This window comes from Oryctolagus cuniculus, chromosome 2 (genome assembly GCF_964237555.1).
Source record: "Oryctolagus cuniculus chromosome 2, mOryCun1.1, whole genome shotgun sequence".
Lineage (NCBI taxonomy): Eukaryota > Metazoa > Chordata > Mammalia > Lagomorpha > Leporidae > Oryctolagus > Oryctolagus cuniculus.
Window position 1 is genome coordinate 35,205,896 of NC_091433.1, and position 20,825 is coordinate 35,226,720.

At 43.9% G+C, this 20,825-nt stretch overlaps 1 protein-coding gene across 18 annotated transcripts in view; it reads left to right on the forward strand.

Annotated features, from left to right (window-relative positions):
- LIMCH1 (LIM and calponin homology domains 1) overlaps nucleotides 1-20,825 on the forward strand; it is a 349,220-nt gene that overhangs the window by 177,723 nt on the left and 150,672 nt on the right. For 3 of the 18 annotated variants that reach the window (XM_070068158.1, XM_070068160.1, XM_070068161.1), the window contains exon 1: nucleotides 5,268-5,452. The exons of the other annotated variants lie outside the window; for them this stretch is intronic. The gene's annotated coding sequence lies outside the window, so the exon portion shown is untranslated. Of the gene's footprint in view, nucleotides 1-5,267; nucleotides 5,453-20,825 lie in introns of those variants that run through there. 18 annotated transcript variants of the gene reach the window in all.

Sequence of the window (20,825 nt, forward strand, 5' to 3'; positions counted from 1 at the left end):
CTAATCTCTGAAGCGACATTTCATCACCTCTCTGGATTCTATTAATTCAAGCAAATCACTAAATCCATCCGCATTCAAAGGGAGGAGGTTACAAAAGGGCCCGGATACCAGGGGGAAGGACCTCTGGGAGCTGTTCGCTAGCTGCCTATCACAGTGAATAAAATGGTTGTGTTAATCCAATGTGAAATTAGGACATAGATTTCTTAAACTCCTGAAAAATGTGCCCATTATGGTCACAGGCCTATAAAAATAATATAATTTTCCTTGGATAACCTCTCTTGCATGGCAATTAATGTCTGTTTTGTAGTTTTCTTCTGCACATACACACCAGAAAAGAGATAGTTATCTTCTTTCTCTCCAAGTGAAAATAGACTGATGATTCAAGACATAATTCTAGGCTTTTAAAGGATCACTTTCTAGGAGAGAAATACACAAGTTAGTGCTAATCTAAGGTAGACTGCAAAATGTTAATGAAGTAGAATATGCAAGGAAGAACAAGGAAGAAATTTTTACTTGAGATCAAGAATTTTGAAAGAGCTGGGGTTAGAACACGGCATCTATGAAAGGTAAACAGCATTGGAATTGTGGAAGGGACACTGTGGCTTCAGGGCATAGAAGGAAGGCTGTAAGCCAGAAGGACCTGGTTCTTGTCTGGAAGTGGCTATTATTTGTATGTGACTGCAGCTGGAGCCCAAAGTACCTGAGAGAAATCAGTGCTTTCAAAATTGGGCCAGGAGTGTACTTTGAGTCCAGAAATGCCATCTGAAGGTGTTTGGACTTGTGTGCAGTAAAAGTATTTAAAAAAAAGAACAAGAGAATCTTGTATTCCAGATGGCTCTGGCAGTCATATGGAAAGATAGTTATGAGAAGAGACCAGCAGTAATAGTCACTTAGGAGATGAATCACTCAAACAACAGAGGATGAGCACCTGAGCCTGGGTAGAAGCAGTGGGAGTAGAGATGAGAGGCAGGATTTATTTTCCACTGAATATAATATGCTATCAATTATAAGGCATGCCATTTTCAAAAGTATAACTAACCCAAAAAAGCTGCCGATTCAATGATGACATAATACTAAGACAAAAGCCATGGAAAGATGCATCTTTATTTCAAAGGTAAAAAAAAAAATGTTCCTCTTAGACTTGGTGAAAGACAATAAATAATTTTAGGAAAATGACATCTACATTTTGGACTCGAACAACTTGGAGGATATTGATGCTATTAATAGGAATCATGGGAACAAGGGAATGAGAAATGGGGTCCAGGAGAAAACATGAATTCTCTTTAGGACATATTGAGTTGGAAATATTTAGGAGGTATTCATGTACAGATGTCTGGCAGGCTATTGAAAATGTTGGTTTGGAACTCAAGGAAAATGTTATAAAGAATTGGACTAGGTTAATGAATTGTTTTCAAGTTAAATTGCTATGCTTAAATACGTATGAAGACAAATTATCTCTTTTTCTATGACCATAAATTTTGAAGGCTCCCCTGCTGCTACTCCCCAAGTTATAGTCTTTTCTTTGGAGTGTTTGATCCATATTGGCAAGGACTGGAAGAAGAAGGGAGGGGTGATAAAAGGAATTTGGGACTGCAGAAGTCATTAGCAGTCACACTTAGATGTGAGAATTATGACAGCCACTTAGATCTTTTCATTGACAGCTTATTTAGATATAATATACACTCTGTTGTTTAAGATTTATTTATTTGAAAGGCAAAGTGACAGAGTGAAAGAGAGACAGATCTTCCATCTGCTGGTTCACTCCTCAAATGGTCACAACAGCTGGGCTAGGCAAGGCTGAAGCCAGGAGCCTGGAGCTCCATCCAGGTCTCCCACATGGGAGGCAGGAATTCAAGCACTGGGGCCATCACCTGCTGCCTTCCCAGGTACATTAGCAAGGATCTGGATTGGAAATGGAGTGGCTGGGACTTGAACTGGCACTCTGATATGGGATGTCGTGCCACAGTGCCTGCTCCTATCTACCCAGCCTTGATCCTGCAGCTTCTCCTCTACTCCTTGACATCTCACTTTCAGTACTTGGTGAGTTTGTCAGCTTGCTTGGGCTGCCAACCAAAGTACCACAGACTGGCTGGCTTAAGCAACAGAATTTTTTTTTTTTCATAGTCTGGAGGCCAAAAGTCCAAGATAAGTGGTGTGGGCAGGGTTGGTTTCTGCTGAGGCCACTCTTCTTGGCTTGAAGCTGGCCATCTTCACCCTGTGTCTTCATGTGGTCTTTCCTTTGTACACGGGGACTTCCAAAAGTTCACAGGCAGACAGAATTAAAAGATAAATTTATTTTGGTACAAAAAAAATTTTGAGGTTGGCACCATGGCTCACTGCGGTGCCAATATCCCATATAGGCGCCAGGTTCTAGTCCCAGTTGCTCCTCTTCCAGTCCAGCTGTCTGCTGTGGCCCGGAAGGTAGTGGAGGATGGCCCAAGTGCTTGGGCCCTGCACCTGCATGGGAGACCAGGAGGAGACACCTGGCTCCTGGCTTCGGATCCGTGCAGCACGCCGGCTGTGGCAGCCATTTGGGGGGTGAACCAACGGAAGGAAGACCTTTCTCTCTGACTGTCTCTCTCTGTCTAACTCTGCCTGTCAAATAAAAAAATTTTTTTTTTGAAATCCATGCAGTTTTTTCATAGTACGCTTTTCCTCTGAACTTATTGAAGACCTCCTGTGTATCCTGTGTATACAATTCAAAAAAATTTCACTAAAAAACATCTTTTAATTCCATCCTTCCATGAACTTTTTGAAGTACTTCTCTGTATTTGCATTTCCACTTTCTGTAAGGACACAGTCATATTGGATGAGGGCCCATCCGATGACCTCATCGGACTTAATTACCTTTTTAAAGTAAAAAAAGAAAAGTCATATTCTGAGTTATTGGGGGCTAGGACTTCAACTTACGAATTCTGGGATGCAGTTTAATGCATAACAGTGGGTAAGCCAGCCAAGCGCTGAACTTCTTATTCACATGTGGGTGAATACCTAGACTTGCTAGCTCAAATCTAATATCCTCTTCATGTACCACAAATTATTTTTCCGAACTTGTTTCCATAATTATTTTGTGTCTCTGCAAAGGTAGGAGTTATATATAGCAGTCCTGTAAAACTTTTTTTCCTGAGATTTTTTTCCTTCCTATCCCTGCTTTAAATAAAAAAAAAGTTTTTCTTTGAAGAAAGAAACCACTGTTCTCCCTTATCTTTCATTGAACAGCGATTAGCAGGTTTGTGACATTACATCAGTTCCTCACTTTTTCCCCTTAGGAACAAGACCTTCCATTAGGAACTGTGAGGAAAAAAATATATAATAGCAGGAAATACATATTTCAGCCCAAGTCTTATTTCTTTGTAGTCATAGCTTGCTTAAAAAAGTCCTTTCTGTGGAATGAATTCTTCCTGCGTCCTCCAGACCCAGGTTGGTAGGGACTCTAGTGTCTGACAACAGGAAATACTTCACCAGCTATTTGAAGGCGTCGTGTGAACAACAGATCATGCTAGGGTGAAACACACTTCTTTTAAAATGTGCCTGCCTCAGAGGTTGTTTTTGAAGGAAGTTTGTATTGGGAAGGGTTTCAGAAGAACCTACTAGCCTCCTCTCTTGTCATTAGCTGGCTTCCTGCTGGATCCTTAAGGCTGTCTCCATCTCAAAGTGGATGCAAAAATTAGTTTCCCTCTCTGCCATTCTCTCCATGGTATAAAATATCAGACCTGAGTAGATCTTTTGATATGTATCTTTTCCAAAATTAAACTTTACTCAGTGTAAAGTTTTGACTTAAACATTTTTAATAGGATGGTTAATACTATGTTAAAACTCATAACCCCAGTCTAACTGGTAGAAAAATGTCAGACAAATCTAGACTGAGGAACATTCTACACACTATCTGATCAGTACTCTTCAAAAGTGCCAAAGTCACCCAAAATAAGGCAAGTCTCAGAAATCCCCAGGAGGCTGAGGAGCCCTGAAGAGGAAATACAATGTGGTAGTCTGGGTGAGATCTCAGAGCAGAAAAAAACATTATGGAAAATTAATGAAACCCAGATAAGGCATGGCATTTAGTAATTAGATGTATACCAATGTTCGTGATAAATGGATCATGGAAGTGGAAGATGCGAGATATGAGTGATACTGGAATTCTCTCTCTCTTTTTTTCCTAAAAACTACTCTAAAAAGTTTACTTTAAAAATTAGAATGAATGACAATAAAGATAAAAGCACAATGCAAGGAAACCATGGAAAGAGGAGAAAACCCAGAAGTCATTAATAAATACTAAATGTCAGCCTAGCACTTGATGTATGGATACCAATAAATAACAGGATACCACTGAGTCAGCTGGCATATCAATCCAATAAATCTATAGAAGTGATGAATTGGTTGTAAACAGTGTTTTATAGCATTTGAAAATTCCAAACAGTAAATCCACACACGATGTTTCTGCTCACATATTTCAGAATCCCGTTTTCAGAATCTACACAAATGAATATTTCGTGTCCTTTAGGGAGGCCAAATAAAAGACAACAGGTAGAAAATGGGTTTTGCAGTAGCACGAAAGGCTATAACCATAAATACTGTATCTCAGAGTTATACCGGCAGAGGCCTGGAAACACATTAATCACCCAGCAGTGCAGAAATTCCATTCCTAGATGTCATCTCAATTTCAGGCATCAAGAGTAAAGGCTCCTGTTTAAATGCGAAACATAGAATGGATATGATGGTCCTTGTTTTCACGGGGATTCATGGAGCGAGCGCACCAGCTTCCTCCTCTGTACAATGGGGTTGATAAATCTTGTCTCGCCGTTGTGGGATTGGCTGAGGTGATGTATGTAACGTGCCCGGGATGAGGGATGGCACGGAGTGTGTTTCCAAGGAGTTAGAGCTGTGCATCCTGTTTATGGTGCTCGTGATCATGACAGACTTTCAGAACGGGAAGCCATTTAGAGACTTCTGCTTGAAACACCATTCTTTGACCATCAAGGAAACAGGCTCAGTAGGTGGTGACATGCCTTAGGATCTTGTTGCTACTTTGCTCCAGGCTGGGGACTTGAACCCTCATTCCTGTGGTCCCACTGGGGTGCGTGTTCCAGATCCAGCTGGAGTGACAGTTATGCAAACCTACTGTGTGCTTGCATTTGTCCAGAGCTCTGCTGCAGAATCACATCCAGTCATCTCTGGCTCCTGGGATGTGATTCCCTTCCTCAGGGGGTTGCAGCATTCTCCGCCTCCCTCCCCAATAGGTGTGGCAATCAGCTCTCTCCCAGTTAGTCCCCTTTCACTGCATCAGCATTTCAGCGGCTGCAGCCAGCCCGTGGACAGGGCTGGAGTGTTCTCGGACAGGGTATCTTGGCTGCTGGCTTGGGGCTGACTACTGGCGCCCATGAGGAGACGTGTGCCTTCCGTCTCCCAGCATGGACACGCTGGAGTTCCCTGCGAAGTCTAAGGACCTGTGTGGGTGAGTAGCACCCACTGTGACAAAAAGGCTTGTTTTTAGTGTCTGTGGGGGGAGGGAGGAAGCCATTTAGATGTTAACAGTTAGAAAAAAAAAAAAGGTACTCAGAGTGCGACTAAAGTCGTACCAAAATTAGCTTCCTATTGGAGTCACCATGTCCCCTGATATTTTCACCACCTGTTATTTTTAATTAAGCTTGAAAAAATTCTCTAAGGAAAGCATTGTTTTTTCTTTGAGGCTGAAAGACACTTAGGCACGTTAGTCAAAATAAAGAGGATTTGCAGGAGTTTTGTAAATGTGAAGCCAACTCTGCATTTTCAAGACTTGTTCCACTGGCTCTCTGCTGTCCATCAGCATGGGTGTCATGGGGGCAGCGTGGCTGCAGCAGCCGTGGGAGCTACTGTCCCCCCAGAGCCTCTCACTGGCTACTTCTGTTTTCCTTGCTTGCTACACAGCTCCGTGTCTTAACAGGAGGAGACAAAGAGGAGCAGAGAAAATCGGGGCGGGGGGGAGCGCAGCCAGCCTGGACCCAAGGGTTGCACATCTCAGCCCGGCCCCCTGAGCCCTTGCCCCTCAAAATCAATATTTACTGCAGGCTTGGAAAGGAACGTGGGTTATTTCTGGACAATTCTGCAGTAAGATCCTGTGCGACTTGTCTGAATGCTGAACGCTTCATGGCCCTGGTTATCTGGGGGAAGGAAATTTTCCTAAGTCAGATTTATGGAGCTGGATTGCAAACCAAGCTGCAGCAGAACCTAGCGAATCCCCATGGCGAAGTGATTCATCTTCGGAGAGTCGGAAAATCTATTTTTATCACCTGGATGCAGCCAGCTCCTCGTTTTCATTCTCTCGCTGAATGACTGCTATTTCCTCCGTGGTGCTGAATAAACCGAAAGTCTGGGGAGTCCGAAATGTCCCTCTGCGGCTGATGCCGCAGCCCCGGGGAGAAGGGGACGGTTGTGCACTGCACGGGTGGGCCCTGCACTGTGTGAGGGTCAGGGGCGAGCGGAGGCTGCGAGCTCCAGCGGCCGGCCTCTCGCTCAGGAATCCACCTGGGGGGCTGTGCGTCCTGCTCGCCTGCTTTCTGTGTGAGGTGCGCACAGGGCAGCTGCTGCCTGGGACTCTTACTGCTTTGCAAACCTTCCCAGGGGAAGAAGGGACGAGAATGCAGCACACTCCTGACGGCTCGCCTTTCAGACTGTTAATCAGGGCATGGAGAAGTTGCCAGTGGAGCTCTTCAGTCTCATATTAGAGCAGAAAGGGGCTTCCTGACACCATCTTGCCCATTTTCCTGCTTCCATTCAGGCTCATAACCAAGGCGTTCTAGGCAGCCGCACGTTCCCCACTGGCTCTTGCTACAGTCCAGGTAACGCTGGCAGAGCGACGGTGGTTTGCTGTAAGGAAATAGGGAAGAGAAACGGATGGGAGGAGAGCGCCCGCTCCCTAAGCTTCCTCAGGACGCTCACTCTGGAAGGTGAAAAACGGCAACTAGAAAAGCAGCCAGCATATTAACTGTATAGGAACCGTGTTCATGGCTGTGGGAGGCATTTTCAGTACCTGGTATACAGTAGGCACTCAGTACATGTTTATTCCCTGCATGGCCAGGATACCGTTCCTTGTAGTCCTCAGTTAGCCTTCTTATGAGCCCTCCTTCAGAGAGAATATTGTAGGTAGTTAGGAGCTGACATCCTAGAGTAGATGATTTAAGTTCCGTTTCTTAGTTGTGTGCTTTGGCAGGTTATTTAGTCATTTGAGGCCTCTGTTTCTCCATCTGTCAAATGGGCATAATATAGTAACTGCCTTCTATGGTTTTCATGAAGAGTAGATAGCTAATATAGGTCAAAGGCCTGGAATTTTTCCTGTCATGTAGTTCAAAAGAAGAAGAAAAACAAGAGCAGGGAAAAAAGGAGAAAGAAGAGGGAATAATAGGATTGGTCATTATTTGGGATCCTTTCAGATTGTGACCTGTGGGGAGCAACTCGGACTAGACTAAGTTACTGGAATTAAGACTTATTCTATGCATCTGCTCTTCCACAATATGGCGCTGGGAGAGTAAACAACTTCTACACAGCTGCCTCTTGCCAATTTGATTGACTGAGCTGCAGGAGCTGATCCTGCTCCTGATTGGAGGAGAGCAGCATGCTCGGCGTGTGGGTAGCAGAGTTGGGATTGGTGGAAGAGGACTATAAAGGAGGAGAGAGACAACATGCACCAGGAACATCTAAGGGGAACATCCGGATAACATCTGAGCAGCCCCCGAGAGAGCCGGCTGGCGGTGTGCCACTCCCCCGTGGAAGTGGGGAAAGTGGCAGGGGGAACCGCCCCTCCACGGAGGTGGAGGGTCAGCAGCCAACCTGGGAAGAACCAGCAGCAAACCCGGGAAGGGCCGAGCAGACAAAAGAACAGCACAGGGTCCTGTGTCGTTCCTCCACGAAGAGGGGGAGCGACAGTGACCCTGTCTTTGGGATTTCATAATTCTCTGAAACCATAATTTCCGTGATGTATAACCCTTCCTTTATCTAATGGAGAACATAAATTGGGAATTAAAGTATCAAATGGAGTTCAAGGGAGAAAAAGATTGCATTCCATCTCTGAAGAAATAAGTGAGTGAACCCCTCCACCCCCACTCCGTGCCAGATACCACACCAAGCCATCAGATTTTCAGTGGTGAAACACTGAGCCCCTCCCCTAGTAGATGCCACAGTCCCCGCTCTTGGCGGCATTGTGGGGGCTAGGAATTCATTGGCTCAGCGAATGCAGTAGCTGTGTTCCTTGTTGTCTACAACTAAAGAGGAATAAATGTGGAATACACCTTGGGGGATGAGGCTTCCCAGTTAGTCTCCAGCAGGGAGAGGGGAGAGAGGGATGGTGTGTGTGTGTGTGTGTGTGTGTGTGTGTGTATGGAGTGGCACACGGAGCTCATTATGAAGCGATAGAAAGACTGTGAAAGGCCCACAGGAATGGACATAGGATTCAACCATGAAGCCAGAGGGAAATCCAGAGTGATGGTGTGTACCATCAGCCTCTGGATGCCGAGGAGCACAGGAAGTAGTCAGGAGTGAGAGGACCAATGCAGTGGTAACGATATGAAGTATGAGCCATAACCTGCCAGGTCCTGGAATTCCCAAAACCCAACTTCGACAGTGTAGATTGGAGAAGGATGAGCCTGTGTTTGGTCTTCGCAGAGCCTAGAGCCTCATGTCTCTTGGGAACACCAGGTGGGTATGTATGAGCTACTGATTTCTGTCTGGCTTGGGCTGTCTGTAGGACTTTCTGATATTTTAAACTAGAGAATCCCTTTTTGACTTTGGAGATCCTGGGGCAGTGCTCTGTACCTGCCTTTGATACCATTCACTCGTTTTTGCAACTGTTTTGCCACTGTTCTGGGTGGCAGCACTATCCCTGGTCACATAACCCGGAGCCAGTGAAGTCAGCAGCGTGAATCGTGGAATGCAAGAGTTAACTTTTCGTTCTGTTTTCATCCCAGTGGCTGGACTCATTTCTGGGGTCTCTGGCTTCTTAAAGCAGTCATTTCTTCCATAGCAGCCAACTGCAGAGAAACAGAGCTTGTGAAATGACTGGGCGTGTTTGACATGGCTGGGGTTAGTGCCTTCTGTTTGATTCCCACGTAAGCGTTGCCAGTGCCTTCCAGAGCTTCTCAGTGGGAGGTGCTGGAGAACACTTTGGAAAGCAGCCCCTTGTGTCCCTGCAAAGACACCATTTGAAGAGCTGCTGTGGGGTCCCTGACCCTCCTAGGGCTGAGCCCAGGACTCACCTCTTAGAAGCTGACCCCAGCCGGCCTGCCGCTCTGAGCAGCGGGCTCGAAGCTGGGCATGCTTGCCGGCTTCCCAGCTGCTCTGGCCCGGCTGGACCAGCGTTCTGACTGCATGCAGTCTCCTCTCCTCTCATCACACCTCCTGGGACGTTCACCCCAGCCCCGAGTCCGCTGGAGTCTTCTTTGATAGAATCTCGTTGTATCTTCCTCATTGCTGTTTCAGTTTCTCACTCCCAGAATAATGAAACAAGCTGTAGAAGATTCTGAGTATTGATTTTACCCACGCTGCAGCTACTGTACAGAATTTTGCCTTTAGGAATATGGAAAAGCTTAGGGGATTCTTGCACGTGTGTGTGTGTGTGTGTGTGTATACACGTGTGAGAATCTTTTTTTTTTTTTTCTGAGAAGGCAGAGATGTCAGGAGGCTTATGCTCTCAAATTATTCAAGGTAATTGAGGACAAAAAACATGAATTTACAGTGAAAGCTTGCATGAAAACCTACTGATGATAAAGATGGATGTACGTAGATTTAGTAAAAGGCAGGAGGGGAGGAGTCAGGCATGGAGGGAAGAAGGAGGGAGCAATGACTGATGAGCAACTGAGCATGGCTTTGTTTCCCAACTGGGTCACCCTTAGACAGCCTGTGCTCCCTGCTTCCTGAAGCTGCCCTGTTGTCCCTGCGTCGTTCTCCATTCCCCTGAAACACGTGTTCCTGAGATTTATTCCGCACCGGTATTTCAGTTCTTTCCAGAAACCTAGCCCATCACCGCGGTGTATCTCCTACAATCCCAGGAGGGCACGTGGTCGAGATGTGACCTTTTGCCAAAGGACAGCTGTGGTCAGCTCACGTGCGCACAGGAGGAGGGGAAAACTTACGGTAGTCTCATAGCGCTTGTAGGCATGAACTCCAGGACACTGAAGCACTGAACAAGGTGTAAAATAGTCCTCACAGTATTCCTAAGCAATTACGTAGTCTGATGCTGGTAAAGGTGATGTCCGTCTGTCATTGTTGAAGGATCCTTTGACTTTCAAGAAACAACTGACTAGCATATCTTTGTGATCATTAATGGAATGGGTGGTGTTTTATTTTGGGGTCTTTTTTCTGATTTACATGTTGATTCAGTGATAGCTAGTTCTATTAATGTGGGACTTATAGGGGAAAAAGTAATACGTGCAACTAAGTATGCGGTGTTGATTGGTAATGCAGAACGTTCTTCCCTAATGAGAAATATTTGTACCTATGATAACTAGTGCCCTTCAAAGCACAGAATATCTAACTCAGTGTTTAGTTTTTATTATAAATATACTAACATATTTTATGTATCTTAATAGGAATGCATTAACTTACATTTATAGATTGAAATGTAAAAATATAAAATATATATTTGTATGTGTGTTATTAGGGATATCTATAAGCTCCTGGAGAGATTGTGTTTTCTCTAAAAGAAATTTTACTTTTTAAAAGTTGGATTTTTCTGGCTGAAGAGCCCATCAGAGTATTTTAGGCATGGAAAGCCAAGACACTCCGGCAAAAAAAAAAAAAAAAAAAAAAAAACCAACCTAAATGAAAGATCTCTGTGAGTGAGATCCCAGTAGAAAGAACAGGCCATCAAAGAAGGAGGTACCTTTCTCTGAAGGGAGGAGAGAACTTCCACTTTGACTATGACCTGTCTAAATAAGATCAGAGTCGGCGAACTCAAAAGGCTTCCGTAGCCTTGGCAACCCATGACAAGAGCCTAGGGAGATTACTGACGCCATAAACAAGAGTGTCAATTTGTTAAGTCAACAATAGGAGTCACTGTGCACTTACTCACTTACTCCTCATGTAGGATCTCTGTCTTTAATGTGTTATTCAATGTGAATTAATGCTATAACTAGTACTGAAACAATATTTTACACTTTATGTTCTGTGTGGGTGCAAACTGATGAAATCTTTACTTAATATATTCTAAATTGATCTTCTGCATATAAAGATAATTGAAAATGAATCTTGATGTGAATGGGATGGGAGAGGGAGTGGGAAAGGGGAGGGTTGCGGGTGGGAGGGAAGTTATGAGGGGGGGGAGCCACTGTGATCCATAAGCTGTACTTTGAAAATTTATATTTACTAAATAAAAGTTAAAAAAAAGTTGGATTTTTCACAACATTTACCCAGCAGGAGCACAGACCGGGTTTATTTATAAGACAACAAAGCTCTGAATCCACTTTGCCCTAAACTGAAGCTGTGTCTTTTCCTTTGAACACAGAGATGGAGGCCGGCCTAGGGTCTCTGCAGTAGACTCAAAGGTGCCCTCCCTGTCACCCTGCCTGCTTTCTGTTGCATGATTAACCAGAGAGCGGGGAAGGCTGGTTGTCCCCGTCTTAATTCTTCAGTCTAGATCTCCGTTCTGCGTTAGGCCTCTGAGCCCAGAGCAGTGCAAGTCTCTAGAGTTCTGACAGCTTGACTGGATTTCTGATATAAAAACAAAAGCACCTGTGTGTTATTTTTTCATAGAAAGCAAGTAGTATGTATACAATTATGGTGATAAGCTTTTATCACTTGGTAGAATGATGCTACAGTATCTTAAGCAAGTGGTCACTGCCTCTTCCTCCACAAGTCTTATAAGAGTGGTTTCCTTGTTTTGTTTTTACGTGCGTGATGGCTTTGGGGAGCATGCTGGGAAGCCTGCCGTGGAAAGCCTTCTCCAGATATTTGCTTCTGTTTTTTCAAGCTAAAATCCAACCCTTTCACTTGTGGATACACTTGCCAGCAACAAATAACAGGAGGAAGCCTTGGTCTTGTATTTCAGTCTCCCTACCTTGCCACCAAGCTTCCTCCACTTCGAGCCCATGATGGCACTGAATGCCTTAAAATGGGCCAACTGAAAGATAATCTGCCCTTAAATGAATCTGTGACCCTTTTGAGACCAAATAGAGCTGGTGAAAAGAGTTCAAGAACATAGTAACTCCCAGAAAGACTGTGAACATTCTTGAACCCTTTGAGTCAAAGTGATTTCTCTCTCTCTCTCTCTCTCTCTCTCTCTCTCTCTCTCTCTCATTCTGTGTGTGTGTGTGTGTGAAACTTGCAAAAAGGAAGCTCAGTAGCAAGATATTTGAAGCCCTTTGTGTTCTTAACCCTGCAAGGTTTCTCTTGGCAGGACTTGAAGAACACTTGGCTGTCATCTATTTTCTGCTCCCATTGAAGGGAGCAATTGAAACGGGGAGGTGCTGATGTGGCAAGAAGAAGCCCACAGAGAAAAGATCCCAGGAGGCTCCGGTGCCCCGCAGCTCCCTAATTATTCCATTACCTAGCTACCTAGTTATTCCATTGCATTCACCCTGCTCCCCAAGTTTTTCTTTTATGTTTCTCTTTTCTCCTCTGCTGGGGATCATTCACCAAGGGAGCCTTTCCGGGACCACACATCTGTCCCGTTGCCACCATGTCCATCGCTGAACACTGGGTTTGCCCTACTGTCCTTAGCATGGCTGTGCCTCCCCAGGAGCCTCCTTTATCTGCACTGGGCAGCTGATGAGGATGAGGCAAGCTTTGCTGTCATGAGCTTAGCCTTCAGGGACTCCCCAGCTCACTGAAGTTACCTCCTGTGTCCTTGATCTAACTCCAGTTGCCAAGTAACGAGGAGGCACTGATTTGCATTGGTCCGTCTCTTTTGTGAATTGCTTATTTCCATTCTGAGAGCGAGGCTCTGAACTGGCAAATGCCTGCAGGGACTTCAGTATCACAGGACAAGGTTATGTTATCTCCTGTATCTAACCTCAGAATTACCCCTCAACCAGAGTAGAACAGATTTTGGCCCTCATACTGAATTTCAGTGTGATGTGTTGGACTCCTAAGAAAAACTTGGGGATATTTTTAGCAAAATGAAGTATTTTGATGCATATCTCTCACCTGAAAAATTTCCCAGATTTTCTGTGTCTGGATTCTTAGCAGCTTCACAAAGGGGTATTGTATTTTGAGTCGGAAGAGAAAAATATTTTTATTTCCTGCCCTTGATGGCTAGTGGGATTGATAAAAAAGCATCAAGGCTCTTTGAGTTCTGGGTAGCCTGTAAAAAAAAACACATTATGTAAGAAAGAGCTTGAGTGGTTTTTTCCTGTTTGTCAGTGAGAGGGGAGAGTTACAGTGGAAAGTGCAGGGCAGCCATCAGCTGGAATGGAAAACAAAGAGCTTTGCTAGAAAATCACAACTGAGACTTCTTGGGCAGCTACACGTGTGTCGTCCTCCAGTAAACTCCCGGCTGACACTGACTGATGGCTTTTCCTTCCTCCCCCCAGGTTAGTCAAAAGACACATTTACTCATGTACATTCCTGAGAAGAACTCTTGCAGCTTGAGTTGTAGGGTGTTGAAGCCACCCACCATTTTATTAAATGAGTGATTGATTGTCTCTTAGCGTTGGTCAGAAAAAATTCATTTGAAACAGCACAGGCTTGCATTTACAAAAAAGTCAAATAAACACAGAATGTACTTACTTGAGCAGTTGGAAGACCAAATAAATGTATTCAGTTTTGAATATCCATGTCATTTCACACTTATGATTTGACATTTTAATTTTGGGGTACAGTAGCTTAGATGGCCCAGCCATTTCATTGGTTATATATTACAATAATATATACTACTCCAACATGAAGTATTGATAATAGAATAAATGCTTTACAAAAAATAAGAAATTATTCCTCCGTGGTCTGTCTATTCATTCATCAACATTTCCAGGGCTCTGTCATCAGATCTCACTGCAGACATTTGCTGAGATTGCTATCATGAATAGAAAACTGCCTGCCATTGGGAACTGTAAGAAGCCCTCACTGGTCTATGGTTTTGTAAAATAATAATAATAATAATCTCTGGGGGACTATTTATGTTGTTTTTTGGTTTTGCTTTTTTTTAAGATTTATTTTATTTATTTGAAAGAAAGAGTTACAGAGAGAGGCAGAGACAGAGAGAGAGGCCTTCCATCTGCTGGTTCACTCACCAGATGGCTGTGCTGATCCGAAGCCAGGAGCCAGGAGCCAGGAGCTTCTTCCAGGTCTCCCACGTGGGTGCAGGGGCCCAAGGTCTTGGGCCATCTTCTACTGCTTTCCCAGGCCATAGCAGAGAGCTCGATCAGAAGAGGAGCAGCCGGGACTAGAACCAGCACCCATATGGGATGCCGGTACTGCAGGCCAGGGCTTTAACCCACTGCGCCACAGCGCCAGCCCCTATGTTATTTTTTTTACACTTGTCTCTATGGAATGAAATCAGTGCATTGCTTTTTTTTAAAGGTTTATTTATTTAAAAGGTAGAGTGAGAGAGAGAGAGGGAAAAAAAGAAGTGGGGAAAGGGAAAGGGGGAGATATCAATTTTCCATCTGCTAGTTCACTTCCCAAATGGCCACATTGGCTGGGGCGGGACAAGGCCAAAGCCAAGAGCCCAGAGCTGCTGTCTTAGTCTTCCACATGGGTGTAGGGGCCCAAGTACTTGAACCACCTTTTGCTACTTTTGCAGGCATGTTAGCAGGGAGCCAGATTGGAAGTGGAGCAGCAGGGACTGGAACCAGCACTCCCGTGTGGAAGTCCCAGGCACAGGCTTAACAGCACTACCCCATAACACTAGTCCCAGTGTGTTTATTTTTTTGTTTGTTTCTCTCCACTTTCTTTTTTCTTCCGTCTCTTTAAACCCCTCCTGTGGTCTGTCTGTTCTGAGTATTCTCAGCACTTTAACCCTACTCTCCTCTTGCCTAACTTACTGTTCCACTTAACATGTTGTTCTGGGGCCAGTGTTGCAGCAGATGGAAGACCTCTCTCTCTCACTCTGCCTCTGCTTCTCTGTAACTTTGCCTTTCAAATAAATAAATCAATCTTTTAAAAAAAAAAGCATGCTGTTCCAGGCAGTAAGCATATTGCTTCCCTGCTGACAGACTGTGGCACTAGAGTGGTAGTAAGCTTCTGTACAATCAGAGCAAAATTTGATATCTTAGGTCAGCCCCATTATTCCTCCAGCTCAACTCGAGGTTCTATTAGCCATGGAAATACTAAGAAAATCTCTATCCCCCATCTTTGTGAATTCCTTAAAGATCATACATCCACATATGTGTGTGCATGTGTGTACATATACATGTATATGCCTACATATATAATAATAGAGAAAGATGAAGACAAGCATCTTCCTGTCAACTTGGGACTTTACTATCTGAAATGTCAACAGTTTGCAAACGGAGATTTTTCCTTGCACCGTCTCCTTATCATTCTTTTTTTTTTTTTTTAGATTTATTGATTTATTTGAAGCAAAGTTACAAAGAGGCAGAGAGAGAGAGAGACAGAGAGAGACAGAGAGGTCTTTCATCCACTGGTTCACTCCCTGCATAGCTGCTATGGTATGTGCTGATCCAAAGCCAGGAGCCAGGAGCTTCTTCTGGGTCTCCAGTGCAGGTGTAGAGGCCAAAGCACTTGGAGCATCTTCTACTGCTTTCCCAGACCATAACAGAGAGCTGGATCAGAAGTAGAACAGCCAGGACTCAAACCGGCATCATGTGGGATGCCGGCACTATAGGCAGTGGCTTTACCTGCTACGCCAGTGTCAGCCCCTCCTTATCATTCTTTAACATTTGTGTAGATATTAGGATGTATGTGTGTGTGTGTGTGTATACATAGCAGTATGATTGAATCAGATTCAGTTGCATATCTGTTACCTCACATTCTTATCATTTTTTGTTGTGAGAACATTGAAAATCTATTCATTTAGCAATTTTGAAATATATGTTGTTGTTAACTATGGTCCCTATGCATTGCAATAAATCACTCAAACCTGTGCCTCCTGTCCAGTTGAAACTTTGCACCCTCAGACTAACAGCTCCCCTTTCCCAGTCTGCCCGCATCTCTTACCCAGCTTCTGGTAGCCACCATTCTGCTCTCTGCTGTTTCAGTTCTACTTTTTTTTAAATTCTACATGAAAATGAGATTGAATATTTGTCTTCTTGTGCTTTTTCTCAACCGTGTTAACTACAGAGGCTCGGGTTCATCTCCTGGCTTAGCCATTTCTCAGTTGTTAACCTGACTCCCAGTTTCACCTTTTTCATGGCAAGTGAGGATTCACTATAGTATTGACCTCATGGGGCCGTTGTATGGATTTAATCAGCTAATACACACAATGCAACTGGTATGTTTACGTGGTCCATGGTTTGTGTTCACAAAAAGGTGACTAGAATAATGGTGCTTACGCAAGTTTCCCAATCTGGAATGTTCTATAATAGTAGTACCCAACTCACTGATTTGTAAGAAATAAAGGCATATGGATCAACTTAGTTGGCTGTCTAGCACCTTATAAAATGTCAGTGAATAGTGATAGAGACTTCTGCAATGATATAGATCATTATGCTTTTGTTTGTCTCTGCCCTGTGTTTAAGGCTTACCCTTAAGTTTCAAAAACATTTATTTGAGGCAGAGAACATGGTGTGAGTGTGCGCATCCACTGGTTTGTAGGCTAAGCTGAAATTGGGGGCAAGAGCTCAACCTGGGTCCCCACGTCAGTGGCAGGGACTCAACTTCTTGCGTAATCCCCACTGCACCTCAGGAAGTGCATCAGCAGGAAGCTGGAATCAGGAGTGGAGGAGGGTCTCAAACCTACGCACCCAAATGGCGTTCTAACCAGTAGGCTAACACGCACCCCCAGACCTATACTGGAAGCCATAAGCCTATTACAAACTCTGCAACTAAACCCACCAAGTCACTTTGAACCAGCCACTTGCTCTGTTTCTGTTCCTCAATTGTAAAATGTTAAGGATAGTCCCTCACCTTCAAAGTATTTTAGCAATGATCATATCACTTAATCATTTTTTTAAATACCTGTTAATGAGAAACTCATCCAGGAAAGCTGTTTGTTTACTCCTTTCTGCCAAAAAGCTTACTAAATTCTTCCCTTTAGTCTTTTAGTAAATTTTCTTTTATTCAAAAAAATTGTGTTGTGTTTGATTAATGACGCCATCAACATGCCTCATCCCAAAGTGTAATTGATCAGTCTCTAATTCCCTCAAGTTATTCTTATTTCCTATGGTTGTATTCTTAATTTATAAACCCTTGGCCAGTTTCACCAAAAGTAGAATCCTGATGCCTTCCAGAATTAACTTCTGTTTATCAATGGACAATATTCAGTTCTGTTTCTTTCCCAGTGGCTGTTCTCCAGTGGCTTTGCTCCAACTCCCAAATCTTCATCTAGTTATTCCCTCTTAGAAAATAGATGTGAGGCTGGCGCCGCGGCTCACTAGGCTAATCCTCCGCCTGCGGCACCAGCACCCCAGGTTCTAGTCCCGGTTGGGGCTCTGGTTCTGTCCCAGTTGCTCCTCTTCCAGTCCATCTCTCTGCTATGGCCCGGGAAGGCAGTGGAGGATGGCCCAGGCCCTTGGGCCCTGCACCTGCATGGGAGACCAGGGGGAAGCACCTGGCTCCTGGCTTCGGATTGGCGCAGCGCGCTGGTGTTAGCGGCCACTTAGGGGTGAATCAATGGAAAAAGAAAGACATTTCTCTCTGTCTCTCTCTCACTATCTAACTCTGCCTGTTGAAAGAAAGAAAGGAGGAAAGGAAGAAAGGGAAAATAGATGTGAAAACTGGTTTCCTTTAGGATTGGGTCACCCCTAGAGGGAGGCAGACTAGGTATGCACTGTGGTTTCAGGCCAAGCACCTTGGACTGGAAGTGCAAAGACCAGGGTTGCATGGCAGGCTCTGCTTCTAGAACTGAGGGCTAGTGCAGGAGAAGACATTTATGTTTGCTTTAGTCCTTGGTTTTCCCACCCATGAAATGAAAGCACGGAATGAGTCCTAAGCCTTTTCTATCTTTGAGGACTTACGGTCCCTACCCCTTCTCATGTCATCCATGCTGTTGCTCTTGCCTACAGTATGCCATGGATTGTTCTAACTATAGCTCACATTTCCTAAGCACTCATTATGTGCTGAGCGCTTTATTGTTTACTCTTCACAATCAAGGTAGATGCAACTGGCATCTTCCTCTTATAGAGGAGTAGGTGGTGACACAGGGATGTAATTCCATGCTCGGGAGAGTGCGCTGAATGAGCAATGGAGCTAGAATTTAAATCCCAGAGCCCAGGGCCACAGCCTTGCTAAGCGCATCGTTAAGCCCTTTGTTTTTTTCCCCCCTTTTCTCTCCACAACATTAGGAAGATTATAGTAATAGCATCATTTTATAAATGAAGAACAAGTAAGTCTAGACAACTCTGCCAAAGTCACCCCAGCCAGTGTGCGACAGCTGAAGTTCAAACCCAAGCCTAACTCTTAACTACCATGGCTCACGGCCTGAGTTCCTCACTAGTCTCACAGGTTCCTTTCTGAGTAAGTAAAAAGCTACGTTATGGCACATTTTAAGAAGAAGGACTTTTTAAAAGTATTTTAAGCATGTAAGGTAGAGGCTGTGGCAGATTTGCTAGAAAAAAACAGATCATTTTGTAATCAAGACCTGATGTGTATGTAGTTTCTTTATATTTAGTAAAATATTAAAGTTTGATCTGATTCCTGCTTGGTTTGTCTTATATTCCAAATAATGCTGTCTGAATTAATAAAATTTCACCATGGATCTAAATTGCAAGAGATGCCAGCTTCAGTCCCAACAGCCTGGGTGGCTCTCATTATGTATGTCCTGTGTTTCTTACCTCCCCACTTAGAAATCTGCTTCCTGTCTACAGGAAGGAAAGACTTTAAATTTGATATGGAATCGAAGTTTTTGTACAGGAAGCCTGTCATATAGTAGGTGCTCAATGAATACCTGTTGACTGAAACTGTAGGAAAAATCATCTGATACCCTTGACTCATTTTGATCTCCAAGGCATTAAAAATGTTGGTCTTTTTTTTTTAAGATTTATTTATATATTTGAAAGGCAGAGTTACAGTGAGGCAGAGAGGGAGGGAGGGAGTAAGGGAGAGAGGGAAGGAGAGAGAGGGAAAGAGAGAGAGAAAATCTTCCATCCTCTGGTTCAATCCCCAAATGGCTGCCACGACCGGAGCTGGGATGATGCAAAGCCAGGAACCAGGAGCTTCCTCAGGGTCTCCCACACAGGTGCAGGGGCCCAAGCACCTGGGCCATCTTCTGCTGCTTTCTCAGGCTACAGCAGGGGGCTGGATCAGAAGTGGATCAGAAGTCCCAGCCGGGACTCAAACCAGTGCCCATATGGGATACCAGCATTGCAGGCTGCAGCTTTACCTGCTACGCCACAGCACTGGCCCTTAAAAGAAATGTTGGTCTTCTGCATTCTCAAATGACTTGGAATATAAGGTGCAAGGTCATCTCTTGCCATCTCTTGGTGTGTGAAGTTGGAATCAGCCACACACCACATGGCCTAAAATTTCAAGTAGTAGTTGACAGGAAGTGGGCAGGAATTATTCCTTTGCTTTTCATTGTTTATATAAACACTAAGTGTCATGGCAACAAGAAACTGACAACCAGATGAAGAACAGAAACATATGGAGAAGTAGGAGACAATCTTGGAAACAAGGGATTTTGAAAGAAATGCTTCATTTGGCTCATTGTGACATGAGTGGATTACTAACATGGTTTGTTGTATTCCTGATTAAAATACACGTCTACTCTTATTAGAGAATTAATGAATTAGTATTGCTTTTTACTCTACAAAGGACTGGAAACAGCAATATAAAGATATAGTAGAGGGGAGAAATCAAAGCTTTTAGCATAGAAGATATCAATAAAACTGAAAGATAAATATCTTATATAATTTCTGTAATAGGAGCACATATTTGACTTTGAGTTTTCTAGCAGCCAGAGGAAAATGGAAAGAATAATTAATTATAAAGATTTTAACTTCTATGGGACAGAGTAATGTTAATTTCCTCATTTGGGAAGAGAATGATTCTTAACATCTAGGTTAAAAGAAATTATTTTTACAGGCATTGTGTATTATACTGACTCTTTGATTCCAATAAAATGTCATTCTGCTTTCATGAGAGGAAGTTGATGCCATTCAAGATGATGAGTATTTTGAGTTATTGTCAGGCCAGTTGTGTAATTAGAGAAGAATACAGATGGCCTATGAGAGGAAATAGGCCTATAGAATTCATGAGTTTAGTTGACTTTGCATGATCATGCATAGCTATAGCAGTTTTGCTTATATCGCCAAGCACATTCAGGACCACGCAAAGCAATACTTGAGCTTTGAAATTTCCTAAAGAAGTTGGTTGGGACAAAGCAATCCTAATAAGTTCAGCCTTTCTTTATACAGCTGCATCATGACATTAAAAGTTATCTGTATCACATCAAAATGATTGGTGTGAGCATTTGGCCCAGTGGTTGATGTGGGACTTGGGACACCCACATCCCCTGGATTCAAGTCCTTCCCTCTCCAGTCCCAATTCATCTTCCTGCTGATGTACAGGTAGCTGTTGATGACTGGAGTGGAAGAATGGTAGAATGGCAGAGTGCGCTGGCCTCAAGGTTCCCCAAGGAATGTTGTTGTCAGCAGACTAGACTTCATGTGTCCTGGAGGTGACTTCTGCATGAATATTCTAGAGCTGGTTTCAACAGTTTTCCCTCTTGGAGCCAAGGACTAGAGGCCAGCCTTACATCCTGCATTCATTCCTGGTTTTCCAAACACTTATTGTCTGTATAGCTA